At 52.9% G+C, this 27,299-nt stretch overlaps 2 long non-coding RNA genes across 4 annotated transcripts in view; both read right to left on the bottom strand.

The window, feature by feature from the left end:
- LOC147573055 (uncharacterized) overlaps positions 1 to 27,299 on the bottom strand; it is a 176,743-nt gene that overhangs the window by 64,475 nt on the left and 84,969 nt on the right. The window contains exon 1 of one of the 3 annotated variants that reach the window (XR_015245641.1): positions 2,571 to 2,696. The exons of 1 other annotated variant lie outside the window; for it this stretch is intronic. This is a non-coding gene — a long non-coding RNA (uncharacterized LOC147573055). Of the gene's footprint in view, positions 1 to 2,570; positions 2,697 to 27,299 lie in introns of those variants that run through there. One more of the 3 variants, XR_015245642.1, reaches the window with a different exon arrangement.
- LOC147573058 (uncharacterized) lies at positions 19,486 to 21,453 on the bottom strand. Its single transcript, XR_015245646.1, has 2 exons — positions 20,402 to 21,453; positions 19,486 to 20,245 (listed from the first exon to the last, which is right to left on the bottom strand). It is a non-coding gene; the product is annotated as an uncharacterized LOC147573058 (long non-coding RNA).

Here is a 27,299-nt window from a genome sequence, read left to right as displayed (position 1 = left end):
AGACAGATGTGGGGCGTGAGCCCACAAACCGTGAAATCACGACCTGAGCCAAAGTTGGACGTTTAACTGACTGAGCCACCCAGGCATCCCTTTGGCCCATTCTTAAATTGAGTGATTTGTTTTTGCGTTTTTGAGTTGTAAGAGTTCTGTATCTATATTAGTACACGTTTCTTGTCAGAAATATGATTTGCAAAAATTATCTCCCATTCTATGGGTTGTCTTTTCACTTTTCAACTATGTCCTTTAAAGCACAAACATTTTTTAGTGTTTACTTATTTTGAGAGAGAGAGAGAGAGAGAGAGAGAGAGAGAGAGTGCATGAGTGGGGGCAGGAGCAGAGACAGAGGGAGAGAATCCCAAGCAGGCTCCATGCTGTCAGCATAGAGCCTGACGTGGGGCTTGATCTCACCAACTGTGGGATCCTGACCTGAACCGAAATCAAGAAATGCTTAACTGACTGAGCCAGCCAGGTACCCCAAAGCACAAAATTTTTAAATTTTGATAATGTCAATTACCTGTTTTTTTCCTTCTGCTGTGTTTTTGGTGTCAAGGCCACAGAGATTTACATCTATGCTTTCTTCTAAAAATTTAATAGTTTTAGCACTTAACATTTAGGTCTTTGGTCCATTTTGAGTTAATTTTCACCTATGGTGTGAGGCAGAAGTTCAACTTCATTCTTTTGCATGCAATATCCAGTTGTCCCCACACTGTTGAAAAGACTGTCCTTTCTCCCATGGGGTTGTCTTGATGCCTTTGTTGAAAATCAATTGGCTATAAATATGATGGTACATTTCTAGATTTTCAATTCTATCCCATTAATCAACATGTCTTTCCTTACACTAATACCACACTATCTCGATCACTGTAGCTTTCTAAAAAGTTTTTAAGTCAGGAAGGGTGAGTTCTCCAACTCTGTCCTTCTCTTTAAAGATCTGCTTTGGCTATTTTGGGTTCCATAAATTCCCATATGAATTTTAGCATCAGCCTGTCAGTTTCTGCTAAGAAGCCAGCTGTGGTTTTGATAAAGATTTCATTGAAGCTGTAGATCAATTGGAGAAGTGCTACCATCTTAACAACATCGTCTTCCAATCCATGAGTCTGTTTATTTAAATCTTGTTTAATTTCTTTCAATAATGTTTTATACTTTTAGTGTACAAGTTTTGAATCTCGGTTTTTAGTTCAATGTAATTAGTATTTTATGTTTTGATGCTGTTGCAAATGCAATTGTTTTTTTGGGGGGTGTTAGGTTTATTAATTTATTTTGAGAGTGAGGGTGCGTGAGTGGGGGGAATGCAGAGAGAGAGAATCCCAAGCAGGCTTAGCATTGTATGTGCAGAGCCCAACGCAGGGCTCGAACTCAACAACCAGGAGATCATGACCTGAGCTGGTCTATAGCCTGGCCCCCTGAGGCTTGGAGTTGAACAACGAAATTGAACAAAACTAAGCAAAACGTTGGGGGAGGGGGGGAACGAAAGTGTAAAAAGCAAATATAGAAAGCTCAAGGGGAGGCAAAAGTGTTTTCAGACACACACAGAAAAGGAGTGTCCCCACGTGCTCTGGCCAAACCAAACGCCCCCTTTTACTCAACTGTTGAAAACAAAGAAGAAGAAAAAGCGATGAAAAAGTCACACTTTCATAGCCCTTCTCGGAAGAAACAGTCAGCGGGGACAGGACAGCTCACTGCCCTGAAAGACCTTGAAAGATTTACCCCAGATGACACAGCACACCATAATCAACCTCCAGAGGCTCTCAAAACCACTACAAACTCCGGTCTCTTCTGTCATTGCATCATCGATCGTTTCCTGTCAAGCATTGAAGCCATACCAGAGAAACCTGGACAAGGATTTGCTCCCCAATCAAAGGTGAGAAAAGCTGTTTTGAAAGCCCCCTCCCCTTTTTGTTTTTCCATTTGCCCAAGGCCTTTCCACAATTCTTTCCTCCCGCTTCCAAATGTCTACAGGTCAAGAACTTGAGCAGTCGGGTCCATAGGGGCCACGGTTGGGAGAGGGCACACCCTCCAAAGTCCCTCCAAGGGAGTCCTGAGTCTCCCGAAGCGGCTCCGATGGGCTCTGATCGCCCCTTCCTTATTTACTGCCATCAGGCACTTGGAGGTGGACGGTCGGGTCGGCAGCGGCCCGGCGACCGGAAAGGCTGAGAAAGCCGCCCCCCAGAGCACCGCGCCCGCCCGGCCTCCGGCACACCAGTTAGCCGAGTTTTCGCCCAAGGCAAAGCCCCGGAAGAGGGGGGGAGGCCCGGGGAAAGCTTGGGTCCAGACCCCAGAGGACGACGCTCAGCGGGGCCGGGACAATGGGCGGCGGGGACCTGCGCGGGGGGCGTCCCGGGAGGCCAGCCCGCCCCGCTGTTCCCGGGGGCTAGGGCGGCAGCCCCGAGCTGGCCGCCTGGCCGCGGCGTCGCACAGCCCTCGTCCCTGGCCCGCAGGCCCGCGGAGCGGGTAGCCGGGCCGGAGCGCGGGGGCCCGCGGCGTAGCGGGCCCGCCCCGGCCCGGGACACTACCCCGACCCCCGGTCCCCGGCCCGCGCGCTCCCAGCCGGCCCGCCACGGCTCACTCACCTGCCCACGGTCTGCTTGGCGAGCTGCTTCTTGCGGTTCAAGGGCAGCGGCGGCACGCGGGGCTCGGGCCTGGAGCGGCTACATCGCTTCCGGGTGGAGGCGGCGGCGGCTGCTGCTGCTGTGGCGGTGGCGGCTGCTACTGCGGCTGCTGCGTGGGCTGAGCGGCGGCGGCGGCGGCGGCGGCGGCTGTTCCTGCGGCTGCTGCGGCAGCGGGGGCTGCGCCGGCTGCGCCTGCTGCTGTGGCTGCTGCTGCTACGGCGGCAGCGGCTGCGCCTCCTGCGGCTGCTACTGCGGCGGCTGAGCGGCGGCCTCGGCGGTGGCGGTGACGGCGGCCGCGGCGGATGCACCAGGTGCGGCTGCTACTGCAGCGGCTGCGGCGGCTGAGCGGCGTCTGTGGCGGCGGCAGCTGCACTGGCTGCAGCTACTACTGCGGCTGCTGCGGCGGTTGAGCGGCGGCGGCGGCGGTTGTGGCTGCTACGGCGGCTGAGAGGCGTCTGTGGCGGCAGTGGCGGCGGCGGCGGCGGGGGCTGCTGCTCCAGGGCCGGAGCCCAGCCCTCGCCGCGTCACTTCCAGCGGCGCCGCCCGCCGGGGGCCGCGCGGGGCCGGGCTGGCAGAGCAGCGCCGGTCTCGGGCGCGTCCTGGCCCCCACCGCCCGAGCCCCCTCCGCCCACCACCACCCCCCCACACACACCAACCCGGGCCACTCCGCTGAGCGCGCAGAGCCCCACGTCCCGGCGCCACCGCGGGTCCCGACGCCCGGCCCCGGCTAGGCCGAGCACCGGTGGGAGGGAGCGGCGGTTCGTGATCTCGCGGTTCCTGAGTTTTAGCTCCGCGCTGGGCTCTGTGCTGACGGCTCGGAGCCTGGAGCCTGGAGCCTGCATCGGATTCTGTGTCCCCCTCTCTCTCCGCCCCACCCCTGCTTGTGCTGTCTTTCAAAATGAATAAACATAAAAAAAAATTTAGGGGCGCCTGGGTGGCTCCGTCGGCTGAGCGTCCAACTTCGGCTCAGGTCATGATCTCGCAGTTTGTGAGTTTGAGCCCCGCGTCGGGCTCCGTGCAGACAGCTGGAAGCCTGGAGCCTGCTTCAGATCCTGTGTCTCCCTCTCTCTCTCTGCCCCTTCCCCGCCCATGCTCCGTCTCTGTCTCTCAAATATGAATATACGTTAAAAAAAATTTTTTTTTAATTAAAAAAAAACAGTGGCTGTTTCTTTTGTTTGCAGTAATTTTTATGTTTATTTTTCTTCTTTGAGAGTGAAAATGGGGGAGGGGCAGAGAGAGAGAGAGACAGAGAGGGAGAAAGAGGACCTGAAGCAGGTTCTGCGCTGACAGAGGCGGGGCTTGAACTCAAGAGCTGAGAGGTCACGAGCCACAAGATCACAAGGCACGAGACCACAACCTGAGCCAAAGTCAGATGCTTACACTGACCGAGCCACCAAGGCACCCCAAAACAGTGGTTACTTCTGACCAGGGTGGACATTGGTGGGCTTGGAGGCTGTGGCCAAAGGAAGACATACACGTACATTTGTCTCTATGGGAGGAGAGTATTCTCCAACCGCTTTGTTTGGGTGGAGGCCCACTCAGTGTGGTCTGGTTTACAAGTAACAGCATAAATGGGCTGAAGTAAAATTTATCAACAAGGAATATGTTGCCTCCAGAACCCCCAAAATACGGAAAGATTTGAGACTTGTACGTCCTCAACAAACGTGTCCAACAAATGTCCTCACGGTAGGATGTCGGACATGCGAGGTCATACCTGTGCTCCCGGTAAGTTAAGGTCCCGCCTGCAAAGATGACATGTGATAGCAGAAGGGTTTGGGTGCCCTGTGCGTAACAAGGTAAAACATGTCCCCTTCAAGGTCAAGGGAAAGCTGGCCGAGAGGACATTGAAATCGGCGCTGAACAGAACCTATTAGCCAAATCTAGAAGAAACAGCAAACGATTTACCGTCTTTAAATCTGTTGGGATCCCAGGTGTTTTAAGGGTAGCAGGGTTTATACGGATAGAACTATAACGGAAAACAGTGGCTACTTATGGGGCACCTGGCTGGCTCAGTCGGTTGGGCGTCCCACTTCGGCTCGGGTCACGATCTCGCGGTCCCGCGAGTTCGAGCCCGGCGATGGGCCCTGTGCTGACGGCTCAGAGCCTGGAGCCCGTTTCAGATTCTGTGTCTCCCTCTCTCTGACCCTCCCCCGTTCATGCTCTGTCTCTCTCTGTCTCAAAACTCAATAAACGTAAAAAAAAGAATAAGAAATTTAAAAAAAAATACAATAAAATCTGAAAACGTCTGAATTCCAAAACTCATCTGGCCCCTAGGGTTTTGGAAAATGACCGTGGGCCTGCTGTACTTTTCACATCCACGTTTAAGACACTAGACACACACGGCAGGTAGGAGTGTAATAATATTTGTACACGGATCTACACTTGATTGATTACGATGGCATCTGCCTACATTTGAGGAACAGAAACAGAATCATAAAGGCCAAACATCTCCAGTCCGACAAGACTGCCTGGTGTGCATACTGACTCTGGGACCCTACGCAATATACCCATGTCCAATCTCGGGGGCAGGGGGCTGCCGCCGACACACTGGGAACCACGACCACAGACATCGTTTCCTCTTAGAATGACATGCTGCCTTCACGTGTAAAACCAACGCCATAAGGCCACACGTGAGCACATCTGTTTAGGGTTCATTTTGGCTCAGTGAAACACGGGCTTTCTTCACTCACCTATAAACAACCCTGTTTGATTTCACAGTAGGTAAATACAGTGGATGACCAGGCCACGGAAGCTCGGATTCAGAGGTCGTGGGGAGAACACATTCCTCTCCTCCTCTGCTCTATGCAGAGGCTGGACGGGATCCACTCAGTCTGAAGCGAACCAAGCACAGCCACCTCCCCTGGAAAAGGCGGAGGAAGTCAGGGCGTGGAATAGGTGGGGGGGTGGGGGGGGAGAATGTTACCGCTGATAGAGCGAGGACACGGTTTGCGACGCCGAACACAGAAAGGGCCGTCTCGCGTAAGGGAGACAGATGCGTCGTGGCAGCAGAGGACTCCCCTGGGACTCACGGGCAGAGATGCCTCGGACTCACGTTGCCCCTAACGGAACGGGCTACCTCGCGAGGTAGAGACTCTGCTGCTCCTGGAGAAGGTCGATAGAGACCTGTGAGCAGGGAGGGGTCCGCAAGGAACGTACCACAGCAGGACAAGCCAGGGAGGGACCCGGGCACACTGGACGGTCGATGCCCCACCCAGACGAGACAGCACCTACGCAGCTGCAGCTACGACAACGTGTACTCGCACGAGGGCGCGATGCCAGGCTTCGCTAGGTCTTGCAAGATTTGAGAAGAAGCTGGAAGTCCAGGTTTCCACGTGAGAACTCCCAAGTGTTCAGTATGGCCCAATGATTGTCATCAAGACTTCCACACGTAAGAAACAGACCAAACAGAACACATCTTCACCCTGCAGGCAAACATCACCCATCTTGGGTTTTCACGATTCACATATCCAGAATCTCAAAGGACTCGACCAGGCATTCCCAACCTCACCACTCCTGACATTTGGGACCAGATAATTCTGTGCGGCGAGGCTGTCCTTGGCGGTGTAGGCTGGTCAGCAGCAGCCCCGGCCTGTGTCGCCAGATGCCAGGAGCACCCCACGCCCGAGCCAAGTCACGACAAAAACAAAAACATCTCCGGCCATTGCCAAATGTCCCCCAGGGGGCCATCCCTGGCGGGAGCCCCTGGACTAGAGCAACATCCAACTCTCAGCTTCCAGGATTCTGTGGAAGCGTCGTCACACAGAATTCTAACACGGGGTTTCTTAAAGAAAGAGTTGCCTGGGTGAAGTAAGGACTTCTCCCTGCTTTGCAGGCAGAACCCTGGTTTCTGATGAACGGCAGCGCTCTTATCAACTAGCCCGATGACCTCTTTGAGTCCTCGCTTCCTCATCATTAAACCAGGAATAAATAACATCACCTCTGGGACTTGCCTTGGAGAAGGCAGCGAGAGACTTGACTCAAAAGCATCTAGCCCAGCAAGTCAGCAAGCACCAAAGACATTTCATCCAAAGGAACCCTTCCCTGGCGGGCAGCCGGCCCAGTGTCTACAGTCGGAAACACACGGGGTCCGGAGTCACACCCCGGGCCCCAAGTCCTGCCTCGGCCACTCGCTGGCCGGGCAGACAACGGCAGGTCATTTTTCCTCTCTCTAAGCCAGAAATGATAACAAGCACCAGTAGGTGAGACCAGGCCAGGTGGTTCGGTACAGCGCTTGGTAAATCAAACCAGGAGAGAAGTAGTGATGATGGGTACTCTCGGATCTCTGAAACGTTTCTGTAAAGGAAAGGACGAGCTCGTCGACACATCCGAGAACTGAGAAGGTAGTAATGGGAGGGTGGGGCGCAGGAGGAAAAAGAGAAAAATCATCACAGGAATCTTCACCTCCCCAACCTTTTACACAAGCAACTGCCCACTGGTGACCCACAGACCGAATCTGGCCACAGATGTGTTTTGTTTAGTCCCGCTCAGGGTCCTGGTGGTCGTTTTCAATTGGCATTAAATGCCACCTCATCTTCATGAAAATCCAGAAGGATTTAGGCCTTTCTCAACAACTCCAAAGGTCGGGCCCGACAGCGGGCCCATAGTCTCACGCGGCCCTTTGGTAAGACAGGTGCCGTCGGGTCCCCCACGGCCCTCACCTGGTCGAAGTCGCTCTTATTTTCTTCTCATTAGCCTGGTCCCCTGAGGCTTGGAGTTTGCAACCCTGACTTACCTAAAGGCTACTATCTAGGAGAACCATCAGGCCTCCAGGGAGAGCTTCCATCTTGGCAGAAGCCGACATCCAAAGAGACACTCCCTTCCAGAGCCTCAACCGCGTAGTCAACTCTATTAGGCCCCCAGATGCCTGTCCTCCTGGACTCATCGACCTCACAAGCAAATGCGCAAGTTCCCCACCTTGGTTCACCCCTGCCTCCACACCCTCCACGCCAACTGCCATCCGTAGCTACTGGATTCTCTGCGTCAGGAATTTCCAAAAAGCTCTTTCTTTCCTTTTAGCAGGACTAGAAAAGACCACACTTCCTGCCTCCTGCTGGTAAGAACATCCCGGTTATCTTGCGGGGGAGGGGGCCCAGCACCCTCCCATTCTAGGCCCCTGTGGCTTGCGTGGGGCTGACTCCATTTCCATGTCCAGGGAAAGGCCACTGACCCCATCAGATACCTCCAGAGTCAATCCTGGGGCTCTGGCCACAGTGAAAGGTATTCTTTGTCCCCCTGGGACTTGAACGGAAGACGTTGGAAGCGGGGGGGGGGGGGGGGGGGGGGTGGGGGGGGGTGGGGAGGGTGGGTGGGGGGGGGGAGGGGGGGGGGGCGATTCCTGCTTATCAACACAGCTTCCCTAAAGAGTGGAACCCCTGGAGCCAGCCCTGGCTGCAACTATGTTGCTTTTGGACTCTTTTCCTCACATAGGAGCCAATCAAATTCGCAGCTTGGCTTATAACAATTCCAGTTGGTTGGGTTTTGTGTGTTTTTTTTCTTTTTTCATCTGAGACAGAGAGCGGGGAAGGGGCAGAGACAGAGAAGATCCCAAGCAGGCTCCCCACCACTGGCACAGAGCTTGATCCCAGGAACTGTGAGATCATGACCTGAGCTGAAATCAAGAGCCGGATACTCAGCCAACTGAGCCACCCAGGCGCCCCTCGAGGTGGGTTTACTGACAATCAAAAGAGACCTACGCGGCACCTGGGTGGCTCACTGGGTCAAGTGTCTGACTTCGGCTCCGGTCACGCTCTCTCGGTTCGTGGGTTTGAGGCCCGCGTCAGGCTCTGTGCTGACAGCTCGGAGCCTGGAGCCTGCTTCGGATTCTGTGTTTCCCTCTCTCTCTGCCTCTCCCACGCTCGTGTTCTGTCTACCCTCTCTCACAAAAATAAATATTTACAAAAAAATTTATTTTTAATAAAAAAAAAAAAAGGGACCTACTCAATACAACAGAAGTTTGAAAGAAGTGTTGAAAGGTAGAGGGGAAAGGCTCTGGTCAAATTTTCTCCTGTTTTTTTTTTTTTTGTTTTGTTGTGTTGTGTTACCTCTCTCCTTCCAGTAAGAGTAGAGTTTCACTCAGTGTGTCAGCCATCCCTCTGTAAGGACTTACCTCACGGTATATAATCATTTTTCCTTGCCTAACTCTTCCACAAGTCTGTGGAGCCCCTTCAGGGCAGAAGCCGCGTTTGTACTCACTTGGATTCTTTTCTGCTTTCCACAATGGCACATAATTTGGGCTCCGTAAGTGTCTCTTGAACAGATGAATCAACCATCCTAATTCTCTTCTTTGGTACACCCCACTCAAGAGACCACTGCATCATCCTCGCGCCTGTGATACACAAACCATCTCCCGAAACAGATTCATGCACCCATTGTCAACAAACTGCATGAGAACTCACTTCTGCTAGCCATTACTAGTTCTCCCACATGTCCATCCCACAGAACCTCACTGTGGGGTGACTCACGAGGTCCTCAATCTTGGGAAGAGAATATTGCCTTACAAGACACCACTCGAACTCTATGAATAGGGAACAGACACAATGGGAGAGCCACTCACACACAGAATATCACTCCTGGCTGCGGCGGGCGGTGGGGGGGGAGGTAACTTCTCTGCTTTCTAGCTTTCCTCTTGACCCAAATACCCCCCAAATCCCAATCCCGATGCCTACGCCAATAACACACAATTACAGTTCTAGGCTCTCTCTTGCCTCCGTTTTTCCTCCCTAGTCCTTCGTCATTCTTGACGTGGAAAAAATACAAACTTATGCAGGGAATCAACAGGAGTAAAGCCAAAGCTTCCCCAGGAAACAGTGTTGGCTCTGGGAGCAGAAAATGCCACACCCCTAAGAGCTCCGTAACAGCTGCTGCTTCCACTGGCATCTAGCAATAAAGATTTTCAAACAGAGTCAAAGGTCAGGGCCAGAATTACCATCCTACCACGAATCACTATTTACTCTATCCAGCTTTCATGTTCCCATTCTTGGGCTCACACCACCGGAGCGAGCTGGTAAGAACTAGATGTGTGCTGGATTGACAAATGTTTATGGAGAATCGACCCTATGACAGGAGCCACAGCAGAGCTGGCCAAGGAAACAGAAAGATGGCAAGGACTCTCAAGGCGTTCAGTCTAATGGAGAATACTTACAAGTAAACAGGCGTTGCATTATAGAAAAGCAGGTGCTACATGGACGTATGTAAGTGGCCAGGAGAGGGACTCCCGATCCACGTTGGAGCATCAGAGAAGGTCTTTTAGAGGCAGTGACCTTTGTCTGGACACCTAAAGAATGAGTAGGAGGCAGGTATACGGCAGGTGAGGCCAAAGGAGCTTTGCAGACTTCCAGGTAGAGGCTAAGAGGGAAGAAGGTTCGGCGGCCTCTGGCAACCGAAAGGAGGCACATACGGCTGTAATTCGGAAGTGTGAAGAGAGAAGCTGCTACAGAGGAAGCCGGAGCCAAAGAGACCCTGAGTGGCTTGATAGCTTGAAAAGTCTCACAACTTTGTGCAAAAAGAGCAAACACCCCTTTCCTCATGAGATGTACAAACTGGCCAGAATGACAATGTGACAGATGTGCCTTCATAGTCACTAAATACTGATTTCACAATGCATGTTACTGAGAATGCCGGGGGGGGGGGGGGGGTGGGGGGGGGGGGGGGTGGGGGGGGGGGGAGACAAAACTCCTAAGGAGTTATCTTGTAACTCATTCACAGATGCCTGCTTGAAGCTTCGGGCCCCACGACTATTCCGTCTGCCTTCCCCTTGGCACTCGTTATTTCTGTCATTTTCCTACAAATGACAGAAAAGTAGGCACCGCTAGGCTGTAGGGACAGGGATCCACTCTGGAAACAGGATAAGTGCACACGGAGATAACAGGCTGGGGGTAGCAACGAAATTGAACAAAACTAAGCAAAACGTTGGGGGGGGGGACGAAAGTGTAAAAAGCAAATATAGAAAGCTCAAGGGGAGGTAAAAGTATTTTCAGACACACACAGAAAAGAAGTGTCCCCACGTGCTCTGGCCAAACCAAACGCCCCCTTTTACTCAACTGTTGAAAACAAAGAAGAAGAAAAAGCGATGAAAAAGTCACACTTTCATAGCCCTTCTCGGAAGAAACAGTCAGCGGGGACAGGACAGCTCACTGCCCTGAAAGACCTTGAAAGATTTACCCCAGATAACACAGCACACCATAATCAACCTCCAGAGGCTCTCAAAACCACTACAAACTCCGGTCTCTTCTGTCATTTCATCATCCATCGTTTCCTGTCAAGCATTAAAGCCATACCAGAGAAACCTGGAGAAGGATTTGCTCCCCAATCCAAAGTGAGAAAAGCTGTTTTGACAGCCCCCCCCTCTTTTTGTTTTTCCATTTGCCCAAGGCCTTTCCACAATTCTTTCCTCCCGCTTCCAAATGTCTACAGGTCAAGAACTTGAGCAGTCGGGTCCATAGGGGCCACGGTCGGGAGAGGGCACACCCTCCAAAGTCCCTCCAAGGGAGTCCTGAGTCTCCCGAAGCGGCTCCGATGGGCTCTGATCGCCCCTTCCTTATTTACTGCCATCAGGCACTTGGAGGTGGACGGTCGGTCGGCAGCGGCCGGGCGACCCGGAAAGGCTGAGAATGCCGCCCCCCAGAGCACCGCGCCCGCCCGGCCTCGGGCACACCAGTTAGCCGAGTTTCTGCCCAAGGCCAAGCCCCGGGAGAGGGGGGGAGGCCCGGGGAAAGCTTGGGTCCAGACCCCAGAGGACGACGCTCAGCGGGGCCGGGACAATGGGCGGCGGGGACCCGCGCGGGGGGCGTCCCTGGAGGCCGGCCCGCCCCGCTGTTCCCGGGTGCTCGGGCGGCAGCCCTGAGCTGGCCGCCTGGCCGCGGCGTGGCGCAGCCCTCGTCCCTGGCCCGAAGCGGACACGGCGTGGAGCGGGCGGCCGGGCACGAGCACGGGGCCCCGCGGGGCAGCGGACCCGCCCCGGCCCGGGCCACGACCCCGACCCCTGATCCCCGGCCCGCGCGCTCCCGTCCGGCCCCGCACGGCTCACTCACCTGCCCACGGTCTGCTTGGAGAGCTGCTTCATGTGCTTGAAGGGCAACGGCAGCGGCGGCCCGCGGGGCTCGCGCCTGGCGCGGCTACATCGCTTCCAGCCGAGGTGGCGGCGGCTGCGGCGTCAGCGGCGGAGGCTGCTGCGGCTGCTCCTGTGGCGGCTGCGCCTGCTGCTGCGGCGGTGGCGGCTGCTGCGGTGGCGGCTGCTGCGGCGGCGGCTGCGCCGGCTGCGCCTGCTGCGGCGGCAGCGGCGGCTGCTGCCACGGCGGCTGCGCCGGCTGCGGCCGCTACTGCGGCGGCTGAGCGACGGCTGCGGCAGCAGCGGCGACCGCGGCGGCGGTGGCGGCAGCTGCTGCTCCCAGGCCGGAGCCCCGCCCTCGCCGCGTCACTTCCAGTGGCGCCGCCCGCCGGGGGGCGCGTGGGGCCAGGCTGGCAGACGATCGCCAGGCTTGGGCGCGGCGCGCGGCCTGGCCCCCGCCGCCCGAGCCCCCTCCGCCCACCCCCCCCAACCCAGGCCGCTCCCTGGAGCGCGCGGAGCCCCGCGTCCCGGCCCCGGCTAGGCCGGGCACCGGTGGGAGGGGGCGGCGGTTCGTGATCTCGCGGTTCCTGAGTTTTAGCTCCGCGCTGGGCTCTGTGCTGACGGCTCGGAGCCTGGAGCCTGCTTCGGATTCTGTGTCCCCCTCTCTCTCCGCCCCACCCCTGCCTGTGCTCTCTCTCTCACTTTCAAAAATGAACAAACGTAAAAAAAAAATTAGGGGCGCCTGGGTGGCTCCGTCGGTTGAGCGTCCAACTTGGGCTCAGGTCATGATCTGGCAGTTTGTGAGTTTGAGCCCCGCGTCCGGCTCCGCGCAGACAGCTGGAAGCCTGGAGCCTGCTTCAGTCCCGTATCTCCCTCTCTCTCTCCGCCCCTTCCCCGCCCATGTGCTGTCTCTGTCTCTCAAAAATGAATACACGTTAAAAGAAAATTGTTTTTAAGTTAAAAACACAGTGGCCCATCCCCCAGCCAAAATCCCAAAGGGAACCAGGTCCTGCCAGGGAACTTGCCTGCTCCTCGCAATCACCCAACGCTGTGCTTCTGCGGAGCCACCCCTCCGGCAGCAGCGGGTCTGACTCCCTCCCGCTGCCACAGGGCCCCTCCTGAAGTGGATCACCTAAGGAGAAGCGAGCTAAGCCTGCCCCTCCTGCCCCCGTGCACCTTGCCCACCCACCCCAGCTCATAGGCCAGATCCCCAGCACCACAAGCCTGGCAGTGTGCAAGTAGCCCAGACGGGCCACGCCACCCCACAGTGAATCCCGCCCCTAGGAGAGGGGAAGAGAAGGCACACACCAGTCCGACTGTAGCCCCAGCGGTGGGCTGGGGGCAGACATGGGGTCTGACTGCGGCTCCACCCACCAACTCCAGTTATACACCACAGCACAGGGGAAGTGCCCTGCAGGTCCGCACCACTCCAGGGACTATCCAAAATGACCCAACGGAAGAATTCCCCTTAGAAGAATCTCCAGGAAATAACAACAGCTAATGAACTCATCAAAAAGGATTTAAGTAATATAACAGAAAGGGAATTTAGAATAATAGTCATAAAATTAATCGCTGGGCTTGAAAACAGTATAGAGGACAGCAGAGAATCTCTTACTACAGAGATCAAGGGACTAAGGAACAGTCAGGAGGAGCTGAGAAACGCTTTAAACGAAATGCAAAACGAAATGGAAACGACGACGGCTCGGATTGAAGAGGCAGAGGAGAGAATAGGTGAACTAGAATAGAAGATAACGTTATGGAAAAAGAGGAAGCTGAGAAAAAGAGAGACAAAAAAATCCAGGAGTAGGAGGGGAAAATTAGAGAACTAAGTGATACACTAAAAAGAAATAATACACGCATAATTGGTATCCCAGAGGAGGAAGAGAGAGGGAAAGGTGCCGAAGGGATACTTGAAGAAATAATAGCTGAGAACTTCCCTGAACTGGGGAAGGAAAAAGGCACTGAAATCCAAGAGGCGCAGAGAACTCCCTTCAGACGTAACTTGAATCGATCTTCTGCACGACGTATCATAGTGAAACTGGCAAAATACAAGGATAAGGAGAAAAGTCTGAAAGCAGCAAGGGGTAAACGTGCCCTCACATAGAAAGGGAGAACTAGAAGACTCGTGACTGATCTCTCTTTTGAAACTTGGCAGGCCAGAAAGGATTGGCACGAGATCTTTAATGTGCTGAACAGAAAAAAATATGCAGCCGAGAATCCTTTATCCAGCAAGTCTGTCATTTAGAATAGAAGGAGAGATAAAGGTCTTCCCAAACAAACAAAAACTGAAGGAATTTGTCACCACTAAACCAGCCCTACAAGAGATCCTAAGGGGGATCCTGTGAGACAAAGTAGCAGAGACAGCACTACAAGCATAAAACATACAGACATCCCAATGACTCTAAACCCGTATCTTTCTATAATCACACTGACTGTAAATGGATTAAATTCGCCAACCAAAAGACACAGGGTATCCGAATGGATAAAAAAACAAGACCCATCTATTTGCTGTCTACAAGAGACTCATTTTAGATCTGAGGACACCTTTAGATTGAGAGTGAGGGGATGGAGAACGATTTATCATGCTACTGGAAGCCAAAAGAAAGCTGGAGTAGCCATACTTATAGCAGACAAACTCGACTTTAAATTAAAGGCTGTAACAAGAGATGAAGAAGGGCATTACATAATGATTACAGGGTCTATCCACCAGGAAGAGCTAACAATTATAAACGTCTACGCGCCGAATACCGGAGCCCCCAGACATATAAAGCAATTACTCATAAACATAAGCAACCTTATCGATAAGAATGTGGTAACTGCAGGGGACTTTAACACTCCACTTACAGAAATGGATAGATCATCGGGACACGTGGTCAATAAAGAAACAAGGGCCCTGAATGACACATTGGATCAGATGGACTGGACAGATATATTTAGAACTCTGCATCCCAAAGCAACAGAATATACTTTCTTCTTGAGTGCACATGGAACATTCTCCACGATAGATCATATACTGGGTCACAAAACAGCCCTTCATAAGTATACAAGAATTGAAATTATACCATGCATACTTTCAGACCACAATGCGATGAAGCTTGAAATCAACCACAGGAAAAAGTCTGGAAAACCTCCAAAAGCATGGAGGTTAAAGAACACCCTACTAAAGAATGAGTGGGTCAACCAGGCAATTAGAAAAGAAATTAAAAAGTATATGCAAACAAACGAAAATGAAAATACAACAATCCAAACGCTTTGGGATGCAGCGAAGGCAGCCCTGAGAGGAAAACACATTGCAATCCAGGCCTATCTCAAGAAACAAGAAAAATCCTAAATACAAAATCCAACAGCACACCTAAAGGAAATAGAAGCAGAACACCAAAGGCGGCCTCAACCCAGCAGAAGAAGAGAAATAATAAAGAGCAGAGCAGAAATAAACAATATAGAATCTAAAAAAACAGTAGAGCAGATCAACGAAACCAAGAGTTGGTTTTTTGAAAAACATTAACAAAGTTGACAAACCTCTAGCCAGGCTTCTCAAAAAGAAAAGGGAGATGACCCAAATAGATAAAATCATGAATGAAAATGGAATTATTACAACCAATCCCTCAGAGATACAAACAATTATCAGGGAATACTAGGCAAAATTATATGCCAACACCTGGACCACCTGCAAGAAATGGACAAATTCCTAAGCACCCACACTCTTCCAAAACTCAATCAGGAGGAAATAGAAAGCTTGAACAGACCCCATAACCAGTGAAGAAACTGAATCGGTTATCAAAAATCTCCCAACAAATAAGAGTCCAGGACCAGATGGCTTCCCAGGGGAGTTCTACCAGACGTTGAAAGCAGAGATAATACCTATCCTTCTCAAGCTATTCCAAGAAGTAGAAAGGGAAGGAAAACTTCCAGACTCATTCTATGCAGCCAGTATTCCTTTGATTCCTAAACCAGACAGAGACCCGGTAAGAAAAGAGAACTACAGGCCAATATCCCTGATGAATATGGATGCAAAAATTCTCAATAAGATACTAGCAAATCGAATTCAACGGCATAGAAAAAGAACGATTCACCAACATCAAGTGGGATTCCTTCCTGGGATGCAGGGCTGGTTCAACATTCGCAAATCAATCAACGTGATACATCACATTAATAAAAGAAAAGATAAGAACCATATGATCCTGTCAATCGATGCAGAAAAGGCCTTTGACCAAATCCAGCACCCTTTCTTAATAAAAACCCTTAAGAAAGTCGGGATAGAAGGAACATACTTAAACATCATAAAAGCCATTTATGAAAAGCCCACAGCTAACATCATCCTCAATGGGGAAAAACTGAGAGCTTTTTCCCTGAGATCAGGAACACGACAGGGATGCCCACTCTCACCGCTGTTGTTTAACACAGTGTTGGAAGTGCTAGCATCAGCAATCAGACAACAAAAGGAAATCAAAGGCATCAAAACTGGCAAAGATGAAGTCAAGCTTTTGCTTTTTGCAGATGACATGATATTATACGTGGAAAATCCGATAGGCTCCACCAAAAGTCTGCTACAACTGATACATGAATTCAGCAGAGTTGCGGGATACAAAATCAATGTACAGAAATCAGTTGCATTCTTATACACTAACAATGAAGCAACAGAAAGACAAATAAAGAAACTGATCCCATTCACAATTGCACCAAGAAGCATAAAATACCTAGGGATAAAGCTAACCAAAGATGTAAAAGATCTGTATGCTGAAAACTATAGAAAGCTTATGAAGGTAATTGAAGAAGATATAAAGAAATGGAAAGACATTCCCTGCTCATGGATTGGAAGAATAAATATTGTCAAAATGTCAATACTAGCCAAAGCTATCTACACATTCAATGCAATCCCAATCAAAATCGCACCAGCATTCTTCTCGAAACTAGAACAAGCAATTCTAAACTTCATATGGAACCACAAAAGGCCCCGAATAGCCAAAGTCATTTTGAAGAAGGCCAAAGCAGGAGGCATCACAATCCCAGACTTTAGCCTCTACTACAGAGCTGCCATCATTAAGACAGCATGGTATTGGCACAAAAACAGACACATAGACCAATGGAATAGAATAGAAACCCCAGAACTAGACCCACAAACGTATGGCCAACTAATCTTTGACAAAGCAGAAAGAACATCCAATGGAAAAAAGACAGTCTCGTTAACAAACGGTGCTGGGAGAACTGGACAGCAACATGCAGAAGGCTGAAACTAGACCCCTTTCTCACACCATTCCCAAAAATAAACTCAAAATGCATAAAGGACCTGAATGTGAGACAGGAAACCATCAAAACCCTAGAGGAGGAAGCAGGAAAAGATCTCTCTGACCTCAGCCGTAGCAATCTCTTACTCGACACATCCCCAAAGGCAAGGGAATTAAAAGCAAAAATGAATTACTGGGACCTTATGAAGATAAAAAGCTTCTGCACAGCAAAGGAAACAACCAACAAAACTAAAAGGCAACCAACGGAATGGGAGAAGATATTTGCAAATGACACATCGGACAAAGGGCTAGCTAGCATCCAAAATCTATGAAGAGCTCATCGAACTCCACACCCGAAAAACAAATAACCCAGTGAAGAAATGAGCAGAAAACATGGATAGACACTTCTCTAAAGAAGATATGCGGACGGCCAACAGGCACATGAAAAGATGCTCAACGTCGCTCCTCATCAGGGAAATACAAATCAGAACCACACTCAGATATCACCTCACGCCAGTCAGAGTGGCCAAAACGAACAAATCAGGAGACTATAGATGCTGGAGAGGACGTGGAGAAACGGGAACCCTCTTGCACTGTCGGTGGGAATGCAAATCGGTGCAGCCACTCTGGAAAGCGGTGTGGAGGTTCCTCAGAAAATGAAAAATAGCCCTACCGTATGACCCAGCAATAGCACTGCTAGGAATTGACCCAAGGGAAACAGGAGTACTGATGCATAGGGGCACTTGTACCCCAATGTTTATAGCAGCACTCTCAACAATAGCCAAATGATGGAAAGAGCCTAAATGTCCATCAACTGATGAATGGATAAAGAAATTGTGGTTTATGTACACAATGGAGTACTACGTGGCAATGAGAAAGAACGAACTATGGCCCTTTGTAGCAACGTGGATGGAACTGGAGAGTGTGATGCTAAGTGAAATAAGCCATACAGAGAAAGACAGATACCATATGGTTTCACTCTTATGTGGATCCTGAGAAACTTAACAGATACCCATGGGGGAGGGGAAGGAAAAAAAAAAGAGGTCAGAGTGGGAGAGAGCCACAGCATAAAAGACTCTTAAAAACTGAGAACAAACTGAGGGTTGATGGGGGATGGGAGGGAGGGGAGGGTGGGTGATGGGTATTGAGGAGGGCACCTTTTGGGATGAGCACTGGGTGTTGTCGGGAAACCAATTTGAAAATAAATTTCATATATTGAAAAAAAACTTTAACATCAGTGTTACCTAAGTGTTTTCAAAATTAAACACCATGCCACATTCTATGTGAAGTACTTACTAATTATTCTCTCTAGTGGCGGACCAACAATGGAGCAGTGAGAGTGGTTTGTCCAGGGGTACAAAAGAACGCTACATTGTCTATAGAAAGTTTATAAGCAAGAATACAATCAATTCAACACTGAAAAAAAAAAAAACAGTGGCTACTTCTTTTGTTTGCAATAATTTTTTTATGTTTATTTTTCTTGTTTGAGAGTGAAAATGGGGGAGGGGCAGAGAGAGAGAGAGAGACAGAGAGGGAGAAAGAGGACCTGAAGCACGTTCTGTGCTGACAGAGGCGGGGCTGAGAGGTCACGAGCCACAAGATCACAAGGCACGAGACCACAACCTGAGCCAAAGTCAGATGCTTACACTGACCGAGCCACCAAGGCACCCCAAAACAGTGGTTACTTCTGACCAGGGTGGACATTGGTGGGCTTGGAGGCTGTGGCCAAAGGAAGACATACACGTACATTTGTCTCTATGGGAGGAGAGTATTCTCCAACCGCTTTGTTTGGGTGGAGGCCCACTCAGTGTGGTCTGGTTTACAAGTAACAGCATAAATGGGCTGAAGTAAAATTTATCAACAAGGAATATGTTGCCTCCAGAACCCCCAAAATACGGAAAGATTTGAGACTTGTACGTCCTCAACAAACGTGTCCAACAAATGTCCTCACGGTAGGATGTCGGACATGCGAGGTCATACCTGTGCTCCCGGTAAGTTAAGGTCCCGCCTGCAAAGATGACATGTGATAGCAGAAGGGTTTGGGTGCCCTGTGCATAACAAGGTAAAACATGTCCCCTTCAAGGTCAAGGGAAAGCTGGCCGAGAGGACATTGAAATCGGCGCTGAACAGAACCTATTAGCCAAATCTAGAAGAAACAGCAAACGATTTACCGTCTTTAAATCTGTTGGGATCCCAGGTGTTTTAAGGGTAGCAGGGTTTATACGGATAGAACTATAACGGAAAACAGTGGCTACTTATGGGGCACCTGGCTGGCTCAGTCGGTTGGGCGTCCCACTTCGGCTCGGGTCACGATCTCGCGGTCCCGCGAGTTCGAGCCCGGCGACGGGCCCTGTGCTGACGGCTCAGAGCCTGGAGCCCGTTTCGGGTTCTGTGTCTCCCTCTCTCTGACCCTCCCCGTCCATGCTCAGTCTCTCTCTGTCTCAAAAATCAATAAACGTAAAAAAAAAAAAGAAATTAAAAAAAAAAGAAATAAAACCTGGAAACGTCTGAATTCCAAAACTCATCTGGCCCCTAGGGTTTTGGAAAAAGGACCGTGGGCCTGCTTTACTTTTCACATCCACGTTTAAGACACTAGACACACACGGCAGGTAGGAGTGTAATAATATTTGTACGTGGATCTATACTTGGATTGATTATGAGGGCATCTGCCTACATTTGAGACACAGAAACAGAATGATAAAGGCCACACATCGCCAGTCCGACAAGACTGCGTGGTGTGCATACTGACTCTGGGACCCTATGCCATACCCCCACGTCCAATCTCGGGGGCAGGGGGCTGCCGCCGACACACTGGGAACCACGACCACAGACATCGTTTCCTCTTAGAATAACATGCTGCCTTCACGTGTAAAACCAACGCCATTAGGCCACACGTGAGCACATCTGTTTAGGGTTCATTTTGGTTCAGCGAACCACGGGCTTTCTTCACTCACCTATAAACAACCCTGTTTGATTTCACAGTAGGTAATACAGTGGATGACCAGGCCACGGAAGCTCGGATTCAGAAGTCGTGGGGAGAACACATTCCTCTCCTCCTCTGCTCTATGCAGAGGCTGGATGGGATCCACCCAGACTGAAGCGAACCAAGCACAGCCACCTCCCCTGGAAAAGGCGGAGGAAGGCGGGGTGTGGAATAGGTGAGGGGTGGAGAACGTTACCGCTGATCCAGCGAGGACACGGTGTGCGGTTTGCGACGCCGAATACAGAAAGGGCCGTCTCGCGGAAGAGAGACACAGGCGGCGTGGCAGCAGAGGACTCCCCTGGGACTCACGGGCAGAGATGCCTTTGACTCATGTTGCCCCTGACGCAACGGGCTACCTCGCGAGGCAGAGACTCTGCTGCTCCTGGAGAAGGTCGTTGAGAGATCCGTGAGCAGGGAGGGGTCCGCGAGGAACGTACCACAGCAGGACAAGCCAGGTAGGGAACCGGGGACACTGGACGGTCGATGCCCCACCAGGACGGGACAGCACCTACGCAGCTGCAGCTACGACGACGTGTACCTGCGCGAGGGCGCGATGCCAGGCTTCGCTAGGTCTTGCAAGATTTGAGAAGCAGCAGGAAGCCCAGGTTTCCACGTGAAAACTCCCAACTGTTCAATACGGGCCAATGATTGTCAGAAATGCTTCCACACGTAAGAAACAGGCCAAACGGAACGCACCTTCACCCTGCAGGCAAACATCACGGATCTTCGGTTTTCACGATTCACGTATCCAGAATCTCTAAGGACTCGACCAGGCATTCCCAACCTCACCGCTCTTGACGTTTGGGACCAGATAATTCTGTGCGGCAAGGCTGTCCTGGGCGGTGTAGGCTGGTCAGCAGCAGCCCCGGCCTGTGTCGCCAGATGCCAGGAGCACCCCACGCCCGAGCCAAGTCACGACAAAAACAAAAACGTCTCCGGCCATTGCCAAATGTCCCCCAGGGGGCCATCCCTGGCGGGAGCCCCTGGACTAGAGCAACATCCAACTCTCAGCTTCCAGGATTCTGTGGAAGCGTCGTCACACAGAATTCTAACACGGGGTTTCTTAAAGAAAGAGTTGCCTGGGTGAAGTAAGGACTTCTCCCTGCTTTGGAGGCAGAACCCCGGTTTCTGATGAACGGCAGCGCTCTTATTAACTAGCCCGATGACCTCTTTGAGTCCTCGCTTCCTCATCATTAAACCAGGAATAAATAACATCACCTCTGGGACTTGCCGTGGAGAAGGCAGCGAGAGACTTGACTCAAAAGCATCTAGCCCAGCAAGTCAGCAAGCACCAAAGACATTTCATCCACAGGAACCCTTCCCTGGCGGGCAGCCGGCCCAGTGTCTACAGTCGGAAACACACGGGGTCCAGAGTCACACCCCGGGCCCCAAGTCCTGCCTCGGCCACTCGCTGGCCGGGCAGACAACGGCAGGTCATTTTTCTTCTCTCTACACCAGAAATGAGGTCACCAGTAGGTGAGACCAGGCCAGGTGGTTCGGTACAGCACTTGGTAAACCAAACCAGGAGAGAAGTGGTGATGATGGCTACTCTCGGATCTCTGAAACGTTTCTGTAAAGGAAAGGACGAGCTCGTCGACAAACCCAAGAACTCAGAAGGTAGTAATAGGAGGGTGGGGTGCAGGAGGAAAAAGAGAAAAATCACCACAGGAACCTTCACATCCCCAACCTTTTCCACAAGCAACTGCCCACTGGTGACCCACAGACCAAATCTGGCACAGATGTATTTTGTTTAGTCCCGCTCAGGGTCCTGGTGGTTGTTTTCAATTGGCATTAAATGCCACCTCATCTTCATGAAAATCCAGAAGGATTTAGGCCTTTCTCAACAACTCCAAAGGTCGGGCCCGACAGCGGGCCCATAGTCTCACGCGGCCCTTTGGTAAGACAGGCGCCGTCGGGTCCCCCACGGCCCTCACCTGGTCGAAGTCGCTCTTATTTTATTTATTCTTATTAGCCCGGCCCCCTGAGGCTTGGAGTTTGCAACCCTGACTTACCTAAAGGCTACTATCCAGGAGAACATTCAGGCCTCCAGGGAGAGCTTCCATCTTGGCAGAAGCCGACATCCAAAGAGACACTCCCTTCCAGAGCCTCACCCGCGTAGTCAACTCTGCTATTAGGCCCCCAGATGCCTGTCCTCCTGGACTCATCGACCTCACAACCAAATGTGCAAGTTCCCCACCTTGGTGCACCCCTGCCTCCACACCCTCCACGCCAACTGCCATCCGCAGCTACTGGATTCTCTGCGTCAGCGATTTCCAAAAAGCTCTTTCTTTCCTTTTAGCAGGACTAGAAAAGACCACACTTCCTGCCTCCTGCTGGTAAGAACACCCCGGTTATCTTGCGGGGGAGGGGGCTCAGCACCCTCCCATTCTAGGCCCCTGTGGCTTGCGTGGGGCTGACTCCATTTCCATGTCCAGGGAAAGGCCACTGACCCCATCAGATACCTCCAGAGTCAATCCTGGGGCTCTGGCCACAGTGAAAGGTATTCTTTGTCCCCCTGGGACTTGAACGGAAGACGTTGGAAGCCGGGGGGTGGAGGGGTGGGGGTGGGGGTGGGGGGGCGATTCCTGCTTATCGACACAGCTTCCCTAAAGAGTGGAACCCCTGGAGCCAGCCCTGGCTGCAACTATGTTGCTTTTGGACTCTTTTCCTCACATAGGAGCCAATCAAATTCGCAGCTTGGCTTATAACAATTCCAGTTGGTTGGGTTTTGTGTGTTTTTTTCTTTTTTCATCTGAGACAGAGAGCGGGGAAGGGGCAGAGACAGAGAAGATCCCAAGCAGGCTCCCCACCACTGGCACAGAGCTTGATCCCAGGAACTGTGAGATCATGACCTGAGCTGAAATCAAGAGCCGGATACTCAGCCAACTGAGCCACCCAGGCGCCCCTCGAGGTGGGTTTACTGACAATCAAAAGAGACCTACGCGGCACCTGGGTGGCCCACTGGGTCAAGTGTCTGACTTCGGCTCCGGTCACGATCTCTCGGTTCGTGGGTTTGAGGCCCGCGTCAGGCTCTGTGCTGACAGCTCGGAGCCTGGAGCCTGCTTCGGATTCTGTGTTTCCCTCTCTCTCTGCCTCTCCCCCGCTCATGTTCTGTCTACCCTCTCTCTCAAAAATAAATATTTACAAAAAAAAATTTTTTTAATAAAACAAAAAAGGGACCTACTCAATACAACAGAAGTTCGAAAGAAGTGTTGAAAGGTAGAGGGGAAAGGCTCTGGTCAAATTTTCTCCTGTTTTTTTTTGTTTTGTTGTGTTGTGTTACCTCTCTCCTTCCAGTAAGAGTAGAGTTTCACTCAGTGTGTCAGCCATCCCTCTATAAGGACTTACCTCGTGGTACATAATCATTTTTGCTTGCCTATCTCTTCCACAAGTCTGTGGAGCCCCTTCAGGGCAGAAGCTGCGTTTGTATTCACTTGGGATTCTTCTACTTTCAACAACGGCACATCATTTGGGCTCAAAAAGGGTCTCTTGCACGGATGAATCAGCCATCCTAATTCTCTTCTTTGGGACACCCCACTCAAGAGATCACTGCATCATCCTCGCGCCTGTGATACACAAACCATCTTCCGAAACAGACTCGTGCACCCATTGTCCACAAACTGCATCATGAGAACTCAACTTCTTCTAGCCATTACGAATTCTCCCACATGTCCATCCCACAGAACCTCACTGTGGGGTGACTCACGAGGTCCTCATTGTTGGGAAGAGAATACTTCCTCGCAAGACACCACTCAGAACTCTATGCATCCGTCACAGACACAATGGGCGAGCCACTCACACACAGAATATCACTTCTGGCTGCGGGGGGGGGGGGGGGGCGGGGGAGAGGTAACTTCTCTGCTTTCTAGCTTTCCTCTTGACCCAAATACCCCCCAAATCCCAATCCTGATGCCTACGCCAATAACACACAATTACAGTTCTAGGCTCTCTCTTGCCTCCGTTTTTCCTCCCTAGTCCTTCGTCATTCTTGACGTGGAAAAAATACAAACTTATGCAGGGAATCAACAGGACTAAAGCCAAAGCTTCCCCAGGAAACAGTGTTGGCTCTGGGAGCAGAAATTGCCACACCCCTAACAGCTCCGTAACAGCTGCTGCTTCCACTGGCATCTAGCAATAAAGATTTTCAAACAGAGTCAAAGGTCAGGGCCAGAATTACCATCCTACCACGAATCACTATTTACTCTATCCAGCTTTCATGTTCCCATTCTTGGGCTCACACCACCGGAGCGAGCTGGTAAGAACTAGATGTGTGCTGGATTGACAAATGTTTATGGAGAATCGACCCTATGACAGGAGCCACAGCAGAGCTGGCCAAGGAAACAGAAAGATGGCAAGGAGTCTCAAGGCGTTCAGTCTAATGGAGAATACTTACAAGTAAACAGGCGTTGCATTATAGAAAAGCAGGTGCTACGTGGACGTATGTAAGTGGCCAGGAGAGGGACTCCCGATCCACGTTGGAGCATCAGAGAAGGTCTTTTAGAGGCAGTGACCTTTGTCTGGACACCTAAAGAATGAGTAGGAGGCAGGTATACGGCAGGTGAGGCCAAAGGAGCTTTGCAGACTTCCAGGTAGAGGCTAAGAGGGAAGAAGGTTCGGCGGCCTCTGGCAACCGAAAGGAGGCACATACGGCTGTAATTCGGAAGTGTGAAGAGAGAAGCTGCTACAGAGGAAGCCGGAGCCAAAGAGACCCTGAGTGGCTTGATAGCTTGAAAAGTCTCACAACTTTGTGCAAAAAGAGCAAACACCCCTTTCCTCATGAGATGTACAAACTGGCCAGAACGACAATGTGACAGATGTGCCTTCATAGTCACTAAATACTGATTTCACAATGCATGTTACTGAGAATGCTGGGGGGGTGGGGGTGGGGGGAGAAAAAACTCCTAAGGAGTTATCTTGTAACTCATTCACAGATGCCTGCTTGAAGCTTCGGGCCCCACGACTATTCCGTCTGCCTTCCCCTTGGCACTTGTTATTTCTATCATTTTCCTACAAATGACAGAAAAGTAGGCACCGCTAGGCTGTAGGGACAGGGATCCACTCTGGAAACAGGATAAGTGCACACGGAGATAACAGGCTGGGGGTAGCAACGAAATTGAACAAAACTAAGCAAAACGTTGGGGGGGGGGGACGAAAGTGTAAAAAGCAAATATAGAAAGCTCAAGGGGAGGTAAAAGTATTTTCAGACACACACAGAAAAGAAGTGTCCCCACGTGCTCTGGCCAAACCAAACGCCCCCTTTTACTCAACTGTTGAAAACAAAGAAGAAGAAAAAGCGATGAAAAAGTCACACTTTCATAGCCCTTCTCGGAAGAAACAGTCAGCGGGGACAGGACAGCTCACTGCCCTGAAAGACCTTGAAAGATTTACCCCAGATGACACAGCACACCATAATCAACCTCCAGAGGCTCTCAAAACCACTACAAACTCCGGTCTCTTCTGTCATTTCATCATCCATCGTTTCCTGTCAAGCATTAAAGCCATACCAGAGAAACCTGGACAAGGATTTGCTCCCCAATCAAAGGTGAGGAAAGCTGTTTTGACAGCCCCCCCTCTTTTTGTTTTTCCATTTGCCCAAGGCCTTTCCACAATTCTTTCCTCCCGCTTCCAAATGTCTACAGGTCAAGAACTTGAGCAGTCGGGTCCATAGGGGCCACGGTCGGGAGAGGGCACACCCTCCAAAGTCCCTCCAAGGGAGTCCTGAGTCTCCCTAAGCGGCTCCGATGGGCTCTGATCGCCCCTTCCTTATTTACTGCCATCAGGCACTTGGAAGTGGACGGTGGGTCGGCAGCGACCGGGCGACCGGAAAGGCTGAGAAAGCCGCCCCCCAGAGCACCGCGCCCGCCCGGCCTCGGGCACACCAGTTAGCCGAGTTTTCGCCCAAGGCAAAGCCCCGGAAGAGGGGGGGAGGCCCGGGGAAAGCTTGGATCCAGACCCCAGGGGACGATGCTCAGCGGGGCCGGGACAATGGGCGGCGGGGACCCGCGCGGGGGGCGTCCCGGGAGGCCGGCCCGCCCCGCTGTTCCCGGGGGCTCGGGCGGCGGACCCGAGCTGGCCGCCTGGCCGCGGCGTGGCGCAGCCCTCGTCCCTGGCCCGCAGGGGACCCGGCGCGGAGCGGGCGGCCGGGCTGGCGCGTGGGGCCCCGCGGGGCAGCGGGTCCGCCCCGGCCCGGATCCCGACCCCGACCCCTGGTCCCCGGCCCACGCGCTCCCGGCCGGTCCGGCACGGCTCACTCACCTGCCCACGGTCTGCTTGGCGAGCTGCTTCTTGCGGCTCAAGGGCAGCGGCAGCGGCGGCCCGTGGGGCTCGGGCCTGGAGTGGCTACATAGCTTCCGGGCTGAGGTGGTGGCGGCGGCGGCGGTGCTGCTGCGCCTGCTGCGGCTGCTGCTGCTGTGGCGACTGCTGCTGCTACTGCGGCTGCTGCGGGGGATGAGCGGCGGCGACTGCGCTGGCTGCGGCTACTACTGCGGCTGCTGCGGCGCCTGCTGCGGCGGTGGCGGCTGCTGCGCCTGCTTCTGTGGCTGCTGCTGTGGCCGCTGCTGCTACTGCGGCGGCGGCGGCTGCTGCCGCTGTGGCGGCAGCGGCTGCTACTGCAGCTCTTGCGGGGACTGAGCAGCGGCAGCGGCGGCTGCTGCCCCCGGGCCGGAGCCCCGCCCTCGCCTGGTCACTTCTAGGGGCGCCTCCCGCTGGGGCCGCGCGGAGCCGAGCTGGCAGACAGACGATCGCCAGGCTCGGGCGCGGCGCGCGGCCTGGCCCCCGCTGCGGCAGCTGAGCTGCTGCTGCGCCGACTGCGGCTGCTGCGGCGGGTGAGAGGCGGCGGCGGCAGCTGCTATGGCGGCTGAGCTGCGTCTGAGGCGGCGGCTGAGCGGTGGCCGCAGCGGCGACTGCAGCGGTGGCTGCGGCGGCGACTGCGGCGGTGGCGGCTGCTCCGGCTGTGGCTGCTAATGCGGCGGCTGCGGCGGCTGAGCGGCGGCGGCTGCGCGGGCTGCGGCTGCTACTGCGGCGGCTGCAGCGACTGAGCGGCAGCGGCTGCGCCGGCTGTGGCTGCTACTGCGGCTGCTGTGGGGGCTGAGCGGCGGCTGTGGCGGCGCCGGCTGCGGCTGCTACTGCGGCGGCTGAGCGGCGGCTGCTGCTGCGCCGGCTGCCGCGACGGCTGAGCGGCAGCGGCTGTGCTGCCTGCGGCTGCTACTGCAGCTGCTGCGGCGGCTGAGCTGCGGCGGCTGCGCCGGCTGCAGCTGCTACTGCGGCGGCTATGGCGGCTGAGCGGCGATTGCTGCTGCGCCTGCTGCTGCGCCGGCTGCGGCTGCTACTGCGGCTGCGGTGGCGGCTGAGCGGCTGCGCCGGTTGCGGGTGCTACTGTGGCGGCTGCGGCGGCTGAGCTGCTGCTGCGCCGACTGCGGCAGCGACTCTGGCTGCGA

The sequence above is a fragment of the Puma concolor genome, chromosome E3 (genome assembly GCF_028749965.1).
Source record: "Puma concolor isolate L17-30 chromosome E3, mPumCon1.1.hap2, whole genome shotgun sequence".
Taxonomy (NCBI): Eukaryota; Metazoa; Chordata; class Mammalia; order Carnivora; family Felidae; genus Puma; species Puma concolor.
This window is presented reverse-complemented; position numbering and strand designations above follow the sequence as displayed.